The following is a 14,575-nucleotide window of genomic DNA, read 5'->3' on the forward strand; positions in this document are numbered from 1 at the left end:
AGAAACTTATGTAACAGCTGTGGATAAGAAATTCTGTTAGTGTTGATGCGCGGGCGGCCCTTCTGCTTGGAGTGATGCAGCTTCTTTGGTTTGAGTCTAACCTTGCTGCACACTAGGGAGTGGTTGGTGTCGCAGTCCGCACTGTGGAAGCTGCGTGTGATTTGAACGCTGTTTCAAGAGGCTCGCCTTGTGATGTTGAGGTCCAGCTGGTGCCAACGACGTGATCTTGGGTGCCTCCAAGAAACCTGGTGACAGGGTTTAGTATGAAAGAACGAGTTGGTGAGGTAGAGGTTGTGATAGGTACATAACTCAAGCAGTCTCTGTCCATTCTCATTCATCCTTCCAATGCCATAGCGCCCAAGTCATCCGACAGGCCAGGACACATAGTTCTGATGTTCCAGCTTGCAAAACGAAGGGCTGGTACCTTCTTTCCTTTTTTGGTCGTGCTGTTTGGTGCGCTGTTACAGTCCACTTGTTGGGCAATGACCCTGAGCTCCAAGCACCCATTGAAGCAGGTGGACTGTGGCGGGACAGAAACTTACTGATCAGGGGCTGCCCAGTTTGAGGCGGGCGGTAGCTGTCCAGTGAGATGTGCTGACCTCTTCCACCGACAAAGGCAACCCATGGCGCCCAATCTCTATGCCAATTGAGCTGGACTTATAACCCGTAACTGCTGCCTTCCATGTTGATTTGGTCACTGTGAGGCGACTATGGAGTGACCTCTCCATGGTGCATGCCTGGGCGTATGTATGGAGGTTGTGAGTTGCCCAAGCGTCAAAACCCTCCTCTCAGCCTTCCTAGTGGGGTCCAAAGGAGTGCAGAGCACGTGTTTGGCACCAGTATGGCTGCAGGAACTGCCGGAAACATGCCAAAGGTGACACATGACCGCCTTTGGGGTTCCGCTCCGGATTTTCTGTTAGGGTTTACTCCCTCAGCCTTGCTCTCTCCCGAGACGCCCACAAGGCAGTGGGTTTGTTAGCTCCTATCCCGGAAGGGGGTCCGGGGGTGGGGAGAGAGGGGGTGCAGGGAAGTGGGTGCGAGGGGGAGAGGTTGCAGGAGAAGCGGGTTCAAGGGGGGGAGCTGGGAAGGGGGTGCGAGGTGGAAGGGGGTGGGGGGAAGGGGGTGCGAGGGGGAGCGGGTGCAGAGGAAGGGGGTGCAAGGGGGAGCTGTGAAGGGGGTGCAAGGAGTGAGCGGGGTTGGGGGTGCGGGGGGTGGGGTGCAAGGGGGGAGGAGGTGGGGGAAGGAGGGAGGGGGTGTGTAGGGAAGGGTGCAGGGGGAGGGGGTGCGAGGGGGAGGGCATACGAGGGGAGAGGGGGTGCAGGGGTGCAAAGGAGGAGGGGGTGGGGGAAGGGGGTGCTGGGGGGAAGCTGGTGCAGAGGGGGAAGGGGGGAGGCGTCCGAGCGGGCCAGCCCACAGCCTGCACGGCCTCCTCGATGTCGGCGTCCTCCAGGCTGACGCTGCGCTCGTAATCACCATCCAGCTCACAGTGGAGTTTCTTTCCCGGCTCCCAGCTGTGACAGCAGAAAGGCGACCGAGGCTGGATGGAGGCCCTGTGCATGGACCACCGCCTCATGGGCACTCGGACCACCTTTCACGTCCCTGGCCAGCGCCTTCCAGGTAGGCGCGTAGCTCACACAGTGACCGCACCAGGACAACTAATTGTGATAGTTGTGTCATTATTGCTTATGCTCGTCCTGTTTATACCAGCAATGAAAGGCATATAACATTCTTACAGGGCTCGACAGGGTCGATGCAAGAAGGATGTTTCCCCTCGCTGGAGTGTCTAGAACCAGGGGACACAGTCTCAGAATAAGAGGTAGGTCATTTAAGACTGATATGAGGAGGAATTTCTTTACTCAGAGGATGGTGAATCTTTGGAATTCTCTACCCCTGAGGGCTGTGGAGGCTCAATCATTGAGTATGTTCAAGACAGAGATTGATAGGTTTCTACATATTAAAGATGTTAAGAGATATGGGGATAGTGCAGGAAAATGGTGTTGAGGTAGAAGATCAGCATGATCTAGTTGACTGGTGGAGCAGGCTCGATGGGCCGAATGGTCTACTCCTGCTCCTATTTTCTATGTTCCTAAATTCCTAACTATACTATTAATGGTTATGTGGATGATGATTATGTGGGCCATGGTTACATGAGAAATAGGAGCAGGAGTAGGCCATTCAGCCCCTCAAGCCTGCCCCGCCATTCAATAAGATCATGGCTGATCTGTCCCAGGCCTCAACTCCTCTTTCGGACCTGCTCCTCGACTCCCCGAGATTTCAAATATCTATCTACCTCCTCCTTAAATACATTTAGTGATCTAGCCTCCACAACTCTCTGAGGCAGAGAATTCCAGAGATTCACCACCCTCTGAGAGAGGAAATTCCTTCGCATCTCAGTTTTAAATGAGTGTCCCCTTATTCTGTAACTATGTCCTCTAGTTCGAGATTCCCCCACTAGTGGAAACATCTTCTCAACATCTACCCTGTCAAGCCCCCTTAAAATCTTATATGTTTCTATAAGATCACCTCTCATTCTTCTAAACTCCAATGAATAAAGGCCTAACTTGTTCAGCTGTTCTTGATAAGACAACCCCTTCATCCCAGGAATCAGCCTAGTGAACCTTTTCTGAATTGCCTCCAATGCTAGTATATCCTTCTTTAAATATGGGGACCAAAACTGTACGCAGTACTCCAGGTGTGGCCTCACCAACACCCTGTACAGTTGTAACAGGACTTCCCTATTTCTAAACTCTAACCCCCTAGCAATAAAGACCAAAATTCCATTTTCCTTCCTAATTACTTGCTGCGCCTGCATACTAACTTTTTGTGTTTCATGCACCCAGATCCCTCTGTACTGCAGTATTTTGTAGTCTTTCTCCATCTAAATAATAATCTGCCTTTTTATTCTTCCTACCAAAGTGGGTGACCTCACACTTTCCCACATTGAACACCATCTGCCAAGTTTTTGCCCACTCACTTAACCTATCTATATCCCTTTGCAGATTCTTTGTGTCCTCATCACAACATGCCTTCCCACCTATTTTTGATTCATCAGCAAATTTGGATACACTACACTCTGTCCCTTCCTCCACGTCATTAATATAGATAGTAAATAGTTGAGGCCCTAGGACCGATCCTTGTGGCACCCCACTAGTAACGGCTTTCCAACCTGAAAAAGACCCATTGATCCCGACTCTCTGCCTCCTGTGTGTGGTGACTGTGTCACTAATAGTTATATTAGTGATGATGGTCCTAGTGATAGTTAATAGTGCTTGTGATCGGTTCAGTGTTATTGTTGATGTTGTTGCCTTCTTAGATGCCATATGTGCCATTGTAGCTCAATCAATCCCTAATTATTCGGACTGATCCCAAGAGAGAAAATTAAGAGTTGGAGAATAATATAGAGTGACACACTCATATAGGTCTGGAATATCTATTGCACTCGGGGTATTACCAATGAATAAACATTATATTTTGGATTCAAAATTCTGATGGAAGATTCACTTCATGTTGAACAATGCAAGATATGCTTTCTAAGTTAATGTTTTCTAGTCTCCTGTGCCTCCCAGTGCATCTACATTGTCCTATAATAGCAAATGCCTTCTCCTTCCATCCTACCTGTGCTTGTATCCACTAAATCATCTCTTGCCAGTACATCATGATCTTACAACCACATCGGAGGAGAATTTCCACCATCATCATTTGGGTGGCAAACTACCAGAGTGAGATCAGGAAGCACTTCTTCACAAAAAGGGTAGTGGAAATCTGGAACTCTCTCCCAATGTAGAACTGGTTGCCAATTCACTAGCAGTCTGTTTCACTCTCATTTCTCCCTTGAGAATTTTTAGGAACAGGAAAAACTCATTTTGTTTTCGTTATTCATTTCCAGGTTTGGGCGTTGCTGGCAAGTCCAGTATTTGTTACCCAGTGCCTAGTTACCCTGAGAAGGTGGTGGTTGGCCACCTTCTTGAACTGTTGCAATTCCTTGTAGTAGTTTGATACAACTGAGCGGCTTGCTAGGCCACTTCAGAGGGTAGTTAAAAATCAACCACGATGGACTGGAAGTCTTCAATAGACCAAACAAGATAAGGACGGCAGCTTTCCTTCCCTGAGGAACATTAGTAAACCAGCTGGGCTTTAGCGATATTTTTTACTGATAGCAGCCTTTTATTTCTAATTTTTAAATTGAATTTAAATTCTTAAGCGCCCAGGGTGGCATTTGAACTCACGTTCTCTGGATTATCAGTTTTGGCCATGAAGCTCAACAGCCCTGACTCTTTATGATATGACTTTCATTGGCACTAAATCCCTTTATATTCATGAAAAAAATTATGTAAGTTGAAATGAAAGCATGAGCCGAAAAAAATCCAGCAATATCATCATAGGTTAAATTAAGAAAAGTGCTTTGTTCTGAGTTTTAAGCCAATGATCTCAACTTCAAAAGGGCTCAAAATTGTCTCATTTTAATCTAAACAATATAGATAATATTGTTGGAAGGGAACAAAGTGTCCTCAGAAGTCTGAACACTTACATCCCATAATGTGAACAAATAAGTACATCTAGAGGCACGTTTATTGCACATCTCGAGGCTTGTGTGTTAGAATCTTGTACATGTGTTTAAGGTAGTGGTGAAACCTGAATCAGAAATTTGTGGGTTCAACCCCAGTCCGTGAGAGTTGAGCACATATTCCAGGCAGACGCTTCAGTGCAATACAGAGGAAATGCTGCCCTGTTGGCGGTGCCATCTTTCAGATGAGCTGTTGAACCCAGGCCCCATCTCCCTCCCAGGTCGACGTAAAAGATCATGTGGCGCTATTTGAAGGAGATTATCTGGTTATTATCACATTGCTGTTGGTGGGAGCTTTCTGTGCACAAATTAACTGGCCATGCTTCTTACATATGGTGACTACACTTTAAAAAGATACTTAATTGTAAAGCAATTTGGGATGTCCTGAGTTCACGAAAGGCGCTATATAATTGCAGGTCTTTCTTCCTTTTTTCAATATAAAGATGCATTTTAGTTGTCTTGTTTTTAGTTGACATTACTTTCAAGAACTTGTTCGCAAAATTTATCCCTCAAATAACATCAGTAAAACAGACTATCTGGTTCTTCGGCAGTTCCTTGGGAACAAGGAAGACTTTCTTCCCCTCCAGGGTTGTGGGTCCTTAGGTGACTGAATAGTTCAATTCTGGATCTGCACATTCTGCCACAGGTGGGGCAGATGTGTTTGATGAGGCGAGTGAATGGGACGCTTGAATTTCTGAACATTCCTTCCGCTGTTTGCACTTGGTCACTGCCCGGCCATGTCGACATTGTTTGAACTGGTTGTTCAGTTCACAGATGCTTCTTCTTCATTTTGGGCAGTCTCGGGCAAGAGATTGCCATGAATCAGTGGAGATGTCACATTTTTTCAGGGAGGCTTTAAGGAAATCCTTGTAGCATTTCCTCTGCCCTCCTGGTAGCCCCTTGCCATGACAGAGCTCGGAGAAGAAAGTTTGTTTTGGAAGTCTTGTGTCAGGCATGTGGACGACGTGGCCCACCCAATGTAACTGACTAGCCATGACCAGTGTCTTGATGCTGGGGATGTTGGCCTGAGAGAGGACACTGATATTGGAGCGCCTGTCCTGCCACTGAATTTGCAGGATCTTGTGGAGGCACCGCTGGTGATATCCTTCTTCTGACGAAATGCCTTGAACACGGTCTGATTATAACGAACACTCTATTTCGTCAGAGAGACAAATACAAGACCTCCTGGCAGCACCCTCGCTCCAGGCATTGACATTTGCTTGACTATATCATCGTCCGAGTGAGGGACCGCAAGGATGTTCACATCACCTGTGCAATGATAGGAGCTGATGCCTGCTGGATCGACCATCGCCTAATCCGAGCAACTATCTCCATAAACCGAGTCCAAAAACGGCAGCGGCAGCAGAAGCACTGCTGCAGGAAAACCAATGTCGATGGTATCAAGGACCCTGTGAAGAAAGACCTACTCAGGCAGCGTCTTACAAGCAACTTGACAACGCTCAATGAACAGGAACCACATAATGTCTACAACGCCTTGCCTGAGCTCAAAGCTACCATAATCAGCACTTGTGAAGATATTTTTGGTTTCTCCACCAGGAAACATCAAGACTGGTTTGACAAGAACAACCAGGAGATCCAGGAGCTACGAAATCACTATCTGGTTATTATCACATAGCTGTTTGTGGGAGCTTGCTGTGCACAAATTGGCTGCTGCACATGACAACAATGATTATACTTCAAAAGTACTTCATTGGCTGTAAAGCACTTTTGGATATTAGGATATTATAAGGTTGTGAGAGGCACAGTATAAATGCAAGTTCTTTCTTTCTGGGGAGCAGGAGGTTAGTGAGCCAGGGAAGAACAGTAGAAAATGAGTTTTATTGGATTATCTTTGGGAATCAGAGCCTCCATGTACTACTTCCTGTCAGATGATTGGTTAGAATTGATGATAAGGTATATTGTGTTTGCTCTCTGGAACAGGTTTGATGGGCATATGGCCTTTTCTCTTTACATGCTGTTCTTTTTAACTTTTTTTGTGAATTTCATGTGTTTTACATTAAAAGATATTAGTTATGGGAAACAGAACACTTCCCATTTCACCCAATGTCAGCACCAAAAGATCAAGTATAGGATGGTTAGATATAGGATGGTTAGATATAGGATGGTTAGATATAGGATGGTTAGATATAGGATGGTTAGATGCACCCAACAACTTGCTTTAGCCCCACTCTTACCCTCCAGTCCACCAGGTGACAGTTTTCCACTTCCCTCATTTATTATCATTTGGCTTTGCTGAGGAAAATTGCAAACTGAATTCCAAATTAGGGACAGTTTTGTGGCCACTGGGAACTTAGTTGTAACTACGCAACATTCCATGTATGATCTCAGTGCTATTACATAGGGATATGTAAAGGGACAAAATTTTCAGTTCAGTAAACTTTAGTAGATAAACCAGTTTTGATTTGGTGGCTTAATTTTGTGGCTGAGCCAATTGTGATGCTTTGACTGACATCAGCGACTATTTCCACGTTCTTGTGTCAGAAATGCTGTAAATTAAGTGATGAACGTTAAACAGTGAGTGTAGGAAATTGAAAGAAGGGAGTAAGAGAAACTCCCTCACATACAGAAAACAGTGAGGCTGGGAAATTCACTCCCAGGGTTAGTTGTTGAGGCAGTAGATTCAAGATTAGATTCTACAGATGAATGAAGAAAAAGGGGTTAAGGGAATATGGGCGAAGGGTGTGTAAATGCGATTAGCATTGTTGGCTTCCATAGAGAGTAAATGCTAATGGGGACAGGTTAGGTAAACGATCTAATACAGTTTTGTAACTTCCATGTATTTCTACATAAATAAAGATTTCTGATACCTTTTGTGTGAAGAAGTACTTCCTTTGGGGCACTCCATATCCCATGGAATGACCAGCCCTGTGCCAACGGTGTTGCCTGCCCTCAGCGACCTCCTTCCCCAATTGCCAGGACCTGCTTCCCAAGCTCCGGCTACCCCCAACCCCACTTATCCCTCTTTGAGGGCTGCAGCCTCAGCACTGGTCACCACTAGCAGTGGTGCTGCTGCTGAGCTGCTGGCCCTCTGCTTGGACTGTAGCTCCTGTGGGTGAGCCACCATCCTTAATCTTCTATAGACAAGGGTATACAAACAAAGTCTCTGAAGCCTGTCCTCATAATTTAACCATTTTAGTCCCGGCGTCATGTTGGCGAGTCTGTGCTGCACCCCCTCCAAGACCAGTATATCCTTCCTGAGGTGTGGTGCACAGAACTAAACACAGTTACTCCAGATGGGGTCTGACTAGAGTTTTATATAACTTTATATTTAGAGAAGTTAATTTACTATCTTTGGTAGGGAAAATTTTGACATATTTAATTAAATGACAAATATTTACATGAAGAAAAAATAATTAGCAAATTAGCAAACGGAAAATCATGCTTAAAAATATGGATCGAGTTCTTTGAGGAGGTGACATATAGAATGAAAGTGGAAATGTGGTGGAAGTGGTGTACGTGGACTTTCTGAAAACCTTTGACAAGTTACCACACACAAAAGCTGTTGGTGCAGATCAAGGTGTGTGGGATTAGGAGATTGGCAAATTAGATTAAAAACTTGTTAAAAGGCGCCTGAAGATGGCCCTGGATGAGGCCTGCCACGGACCTCGACGCGGAAGGGCCCAGCCTGATATTACCAGCTCCCCTGCCGCCCGGCAACGGGACCACAACTTAAATAAATTAAAATACCTGAATTCATTAATTTCACGTTGCCTCCTGATGTCCCGCCGTGATCTTTGGCCCGGTGGCCGGCACTGCTGTGCCTTCAGACCCCCGTCCAGGGAAACGAGGCAGAACACTTGTGAGGAGGGGAGGAGATAAGTTTATCAGTGTGGGGTGGTGGGGGGGGGGTGCGCGGAACGGTGTCAAATTAGCGTCATGGTTGTAGGGGATGGTGGGAAGAGTTGCAGGTGAAAGTTTGTGCAGTTTGTGGGGGGGGGGGCAGAAGGTCAGGTGGTAAAAGGTAAATGTTTTTTGGGGGAAAGGGAAAATAATTAACTGAATTGATGGGGGCGTGGAAGAGGGGCAAATGAGATGTAATTATTTGTTTTTAATTCCATTTAACTTTAAATATTTAAATTTCCCAGTAGGGCTGCTGGTTGACACCATTGCAGGAGTTGGACAGTCGGCCCCTCCACATGATTGGTGGGGGGTGGGGGAGCAGCCCGCTCCGGCTATATAAATGAGCTGCCGCGCTTGGAATCTTGGCGGCTTTTTGGTGTGTGGCCTGCCCTTTTAGCCCATGCATTTGCTCGTGCGTGCGCACACACACACACGAAGAGACATATAGAAAGGGAAAAGGGGCAAACAATTATAAGTGGGGGCTAAGTTTTTGGGGCGAGGTCACCTGTTGAATTCTGTTGGAAATTGAGTACTCGTTGGTTGCAGGCCTGAGATGATTGTAGATTTCTCTCTTGGTTGAAAGTTCAGATGAAGTCAGTGGATCACTTCTAGTTCCCTGCTGCATAGAGTAGATGCAGAATTCTACAGCAGAAGACATGCCTTTCATGTTTGCTAGAAACAGGCTGCTGGATGCTGTTTATCTTCTTTCTTGGGTGTCAGTCTCCAGGCTCTCTCTCGCTCTCTAGGCTGCTTTTTAAGATAAAGCTGTGTTACTTCTCGCCTTCGTGTAGGAGAACACTTTGTTCTCTTCCCCATGCTGATCGCACTCAAAGGAAGCAGCATTACACGGGATTATGTTAATGGGTTCAATAATCGAGAGGCCTGGACCTGGTGGTATCTGATGGCATGAGTTCTAATCCCACCACAGCATCTGTGAAGTTTAATTTTAGTTCATTAAGTAAACCTGGAATAAAAAGCTAGTATGAACACTGGATTGTTGTAAAAACTCATCTTGTTCACTAATGTCCTTTAGGGAAGGAAATTACCATCCTTAGCTGCTCTGGCCTGCATGTGACTTCAGAACCACAGCCATGTGGTTGACTCTTAACTGCCCGCTGAAATGGGCTAGCAAGCCATTCAGTTGCCAAGAAGGCAACTCACCACCACCTTCTCAAGGACAATTCGGGGTGGACAATAAATGCTGAGTTTTTCAACGATACCCACATCATGTGAGTGAATAAAAAAGAATATACTTTGAACAGGGAAAGTCTTTTTTTTAAATTATTCATTCTCATGTGGGTGTCACTGGCAAGGCTGGCATTTATTACCCATACCTAGTTTCCCTTGAGAAGAGATGGTGGGCCTTCTTCTTGAGCCATTGAAGTAATTGTTTGATACAACAGAATGGCTTGTTGGGCCACTTCAGAGGTCAGTTAACATTCAACCATGGGTGATGTAATAGAACGGAGGGATTTGGGGCTTCAAGTTCACAAGACATTAAAAACAGCACCTCAAATGAATAAGATCATAAAGAAAGCTAATAGAATACTGGGGTTTATGGCAAGAGGCATAGAATACAATTGTCGGGATGCAACGGCGCAGAGGACAGTGTGCAGTTTTGTGCTTCACGCTAAAGTAATAATGTTGAGGCAATAGAGAGGATACAGCACAGATTCACTGCTGCCTGGTATGTAGAAATTTAAAAATGGAGAAAGATGTGATAAAACCATTCACTAGAATAGAGGAGATTACTGGTTGATTTGATAGAGGTGCTTAAAATTGTAACAGATTAGATAGAAACAGATGTTTTTCAGTGCTTGAGGGGTCTAGATAAAGGGGAAATAGAAGATTAAATGCAAGAGATTTAAAAGAAAGAAAGAGTTGCATCCATATTGCACCTTTCACGACCTCAGATCATCCCAAAATGCTTTACAGCCAATGAGGTACTTTTGAAGTGTAGTCACTGTTGTAATGTAGGAAACACAACAGCCAATTTGTACACAGCAAGCTCCCACAAACAGCAATGTGATAATGACCAGATCATCTGCTTTTGATATGCTAATTGAGGGACAAATATTGGTCAGGACAACGGGGAGAACTCTCCTGCTCTTCTTCGAAATAGTGCCATGACATCGTTTACATCTAACTGAGAGGACAGAAGGGGCCTTGGTTTAATGTCTCATCTGAAAGATGGCACCTCCGACAGTGCAGCACTCCCTCAGCACTGCACTGGGAATGTCAGCCTGGATTCTTGTGTTCAAGTCTCTGGAGTGGGACAAGCCCACAACCCAGGACAGAGAGCAGGAGAAACCTTTTTACAGAAGATTTTGAGGCTCTTGAATGCATCACTGGAGTTAGCTATTGAAGCAGTGACCAGGTCAACATTTAAGAATAGGTTAGATAGATACTTGAAGGAAAGGAAAGGGTTATTGGATCAGAGTGGGTAATTGGGTTTAGGATACTGTTCGTGTGGAGGATAAACACCAACACAATTATTTGGTCCAAACTGCTGCATTCCGTGTTGTAATTTTCATGTAATTCTATAAGCACCATCTGAACTTGAGATGGGATTACAGCCTTGAAATCTCTCTGGAGCATCTGTTGTTGCTTATATTCTTTGCAGCTGTACTATGGTTTTATTCTGTTTTCTGTTCAGGGACGATTCTGGCATGCATTGATGGCTGTAAGCCTTGAAGTACAATGATCGATGCTGTGAGCACACAGTAATTAATGGCTGTGATGTAAGGTAAGTGATCAGCCACAGTTGATTTCTCAGAATAGCACAGCTAGTACACGGGCTTGCACACATGTTGGGAATCTGTGTCTGCATGCAAGAAGACCTGGACAACATTCAAGCTTGGCCCAATAAGTGGCAAGTAATGCTTGCACCAAACAAGTGTCAGGTAATGGCCATCACCATTGAGAAAGTCAAACAATACCCCTTGACATTCAACAGCATCAGACTCGCTGAATCCCCACCATCAACATCCTGGGAGTAACCATTGAGCAGTTAGGATCAGTCACATAGGTACTGTGGTTACAAAAGCAGGTCAAAGGCTGGATATTCTGTGACAAGTAGCTCAGCTCCTGACTCCCCAAAGTCTGTCCACCACCTACAAGGCACAAATCAGGAGTGTGATGGAATACTCTCCACTTGCCTGGATGAGTGCAGCTCCAACACTCAAGAACCTCAACATCATCCAGGACAAAGCAGCCCGCTTGATTGGCACCCCATCTAACACCTTAAACATTCACTCCCTCCACCACCGTCGCACAGCAGCAGAATGTGTACCTTCTACAGTGCAGTGCAGCAGCTCGCTAAGCCTCCTTCGACAACCCCTTCCAAACATGCAATATCTACCACCTAGAAGAAGACCACCAGCAGATGCATGGGAACACCACCACCTGCAAGCTTCCCTCCAGGTCACACACCATCCTGACTCGGAACTATATCGCCGTTCCTTCACTGTCGCTGGGTCAAAATCCTGGAACTCCCTTCCTAACAGCACTGTGGGTATACCTACCCCACATGGACTGCAGTGGTTCAAGAAGGCAGCTCATCACCATCTTCTCAAGGGTAATTAGGGATGGGCAATAAATCCTGGACTTGCCACTGACACCCACATCCCACGAATGACTAAATAAAAAACACTGTCTATGGCAATGTCCAAAACTGGGCAAGGAGCAGCATAGAGGTGGTGTGGACAGATGGAGGGCTTTGGACCAAGGCTAGTGTTCTAAGAAATTGCTTTGTTGATGGCCTTGCCCTTCCCTATCTCTGCAATCTGCTCCAGCTCTACAACCCTCTGAGATCACTCTGCGTTCCTCTAATTCTGGCCTCTTTTGCATCCTTGATTTTAATCGCTCCACCATTGGTGGCTGTGCCTTCAGCTTCCTGGGCCTTAAGCTCTGGAATTCTCTTCCTACACCTCCACCTCTCTATCTTTCTCCCCTTTACGATGCTCCTTTCAACCTACCTCCTTGTCCAAGCTTTTGGTCTCCTATCCTAATGTCTCCTTATGTGGCTTGGTGCCAAATTTGTTTGATTACACTCCTATGAAGTGTGTTGGGAGGTTTTACCACATTAAAGGTGCTATATAAATGCAAGTTGTTGTTAATGCAAAAAATTAAACAGTTGCATGTCATGTAACAAAGTGGGAAAAATGAACTTTCATCTTAGGAACCACATTTTTAATGCTTGTTTTGCCTCAGAGAAAATCTTGATTGGCAGCTCAAGGAGCAGCCGGTCCAGTCCGCCCAGACAATGGTGTCCCTGAATTAGGGCTGCCAATGCTGAAGGCTCCATCACATGACCTCCCTCTGCCAACCACCCTGCCCCCACCCCCCCCCCCCCCACTCTCACACCATTGGATGCCAACATGTCCATCATTGAGGTGGCCCGCCTTCCCATGCCCATTAGAAAGACTCTGGTAGCCAATTGGATGATTTTTGACTGTCAGTCAAGTAACCCATCCCTCCGCCATCTCCAACATTTTTACAACTAATAAACAAAAGCGTTCAAAGAAAATGGGAATAAAATCATTGCTTTTTAAGGTCTCTATGATTTCCCCCCTGAGTGTTGCTCACAGCAGTGTCTAGGAGATGAATCTTTAATTCTTGGAGACTCGAGGGTAGTCCTGGAGGGTTGGCAACCCATACCCTAAACATAGATACCTTTCAAATAAAATTATTTTATCAAAATCAAAAGTTTATAAAATTTAACTCCTTGAATAAGGATTCACTAAACATGTGGGTTGTGTGAGACAGTACTGAGACAGCCAACAACACTAGAAACAACTCAGAATTGTTATATACACCAGAACTGAGAGGGTTATATATATCAGGAAAGACTGGGGCTTTTTTCTTTAGAAAAGAGAAGGCTGAGGGGTGACCTGTTCGAGGTCTTCAAGATTATGAAAGGCTTTGATAACATAGATGTAGGGATGATGTTTCCACTTCCGGGGATGATCAAAAGAATGGGCCAAAAAGCTCTAAAGAAGGAAACTGAACTGTATTGCACTTTATATAATGTCAGCTGTTATGTAATGAACTGTTATGTAATGTACCTTCACAAATTTTACAAACAAAGCATATTTTTTGGAAAAAAATTCTATCAGTTTGAAATGTATATTGTAAATATAACCTGTAATTGTAAGTGTAGTGAGGTACCTTTGAGTGTCATGTAATATATTGAAAGAAACTGAACTGTATTGTACTTTATATAATATAAATTTTGAACTGTTATATAATGTACCTTTACAAAAATAAAGTATATTTTTTGGGGAAAAAACTAATAAAGCTGTGGTGGGGAAGAGACTGTTCCCACCTCCTTCTGGAATGTGCCTTTGCAAAGAAGGTCTAGAAAGAGATACAGTGGGTTTTGTCGAGGCTTATCCTGTGCAGCTGTGTAACACAGGACTCAGTGTTCTACGATCTGTTCCCAGGGACACACACCAAGACGAACTGTTGCTGGAGGACCATCAACTCAGTGAAAGACGCACTTTGGCCTGCCTGAAACTTGCTTGTTTTCCAGTGCACTGCCGACGAGTGTTATAGACTGGCAAATTCCAAGGTCCAGGACTACGTGCTAAGGGACTCACTAAACCTTGGGGCAGCCGCTGCAAAGGCTCAATGGAGAAAGGCCACAATCTAAGGCAGTCCGCCATAGCATACCGAGAGGCTGGAACCCGTACAAAACCCCTCGGGCTGTAATATACCAGAGAATGTTTGACATGAAATGTAAATGTATATTGTACATATAACTTCCAGGTGTAGTGAGGCACCTCAGAGTGCTATATACAGTATTGAAAGAAATTGAACTGTATTACACTTTATGTGATGCCAAATTTAAACAGTTATGTAATGTACTTTTGCAAATTTTATGAGAAAGTATATTTTTTGAAAACAAAAATTAATAAATCCAATAGGGAATTCAGAAGAAACTTCTTTACCCAAAGAGTGGTGAGAATGTGGAACTCGCTACCACAGGGAGTGGTTGAGGTGAATAGTATAGATGCATTTAAGGTGAAGCTGGATAAACAGATGAGGGAGAAAAGAATAGAAGGGTTTGTTGATAGGATTAGATGAAAAGGAGGAGGCTCATGTGGAGCACAAACACTGGCACGGACCAGTTGGGTTGATTGTCATTTC

Source organism: Heterodontus francisci, chromosome 25 (genome assembly GCF_036365525.1).
Source record: "Heterodontus francisci isolate sHetFra1 chromosome 25, sHetFra1.hap1, whole genome shotgun sequence".
In the NCBI taxonomy this organism is placed as follows: Eukaryota; Metazoa; Chordata; class Chondrichthyes; order Heterodontiformes; family Heterodontidae; genus Heterodontus; species Heterodontus francisci.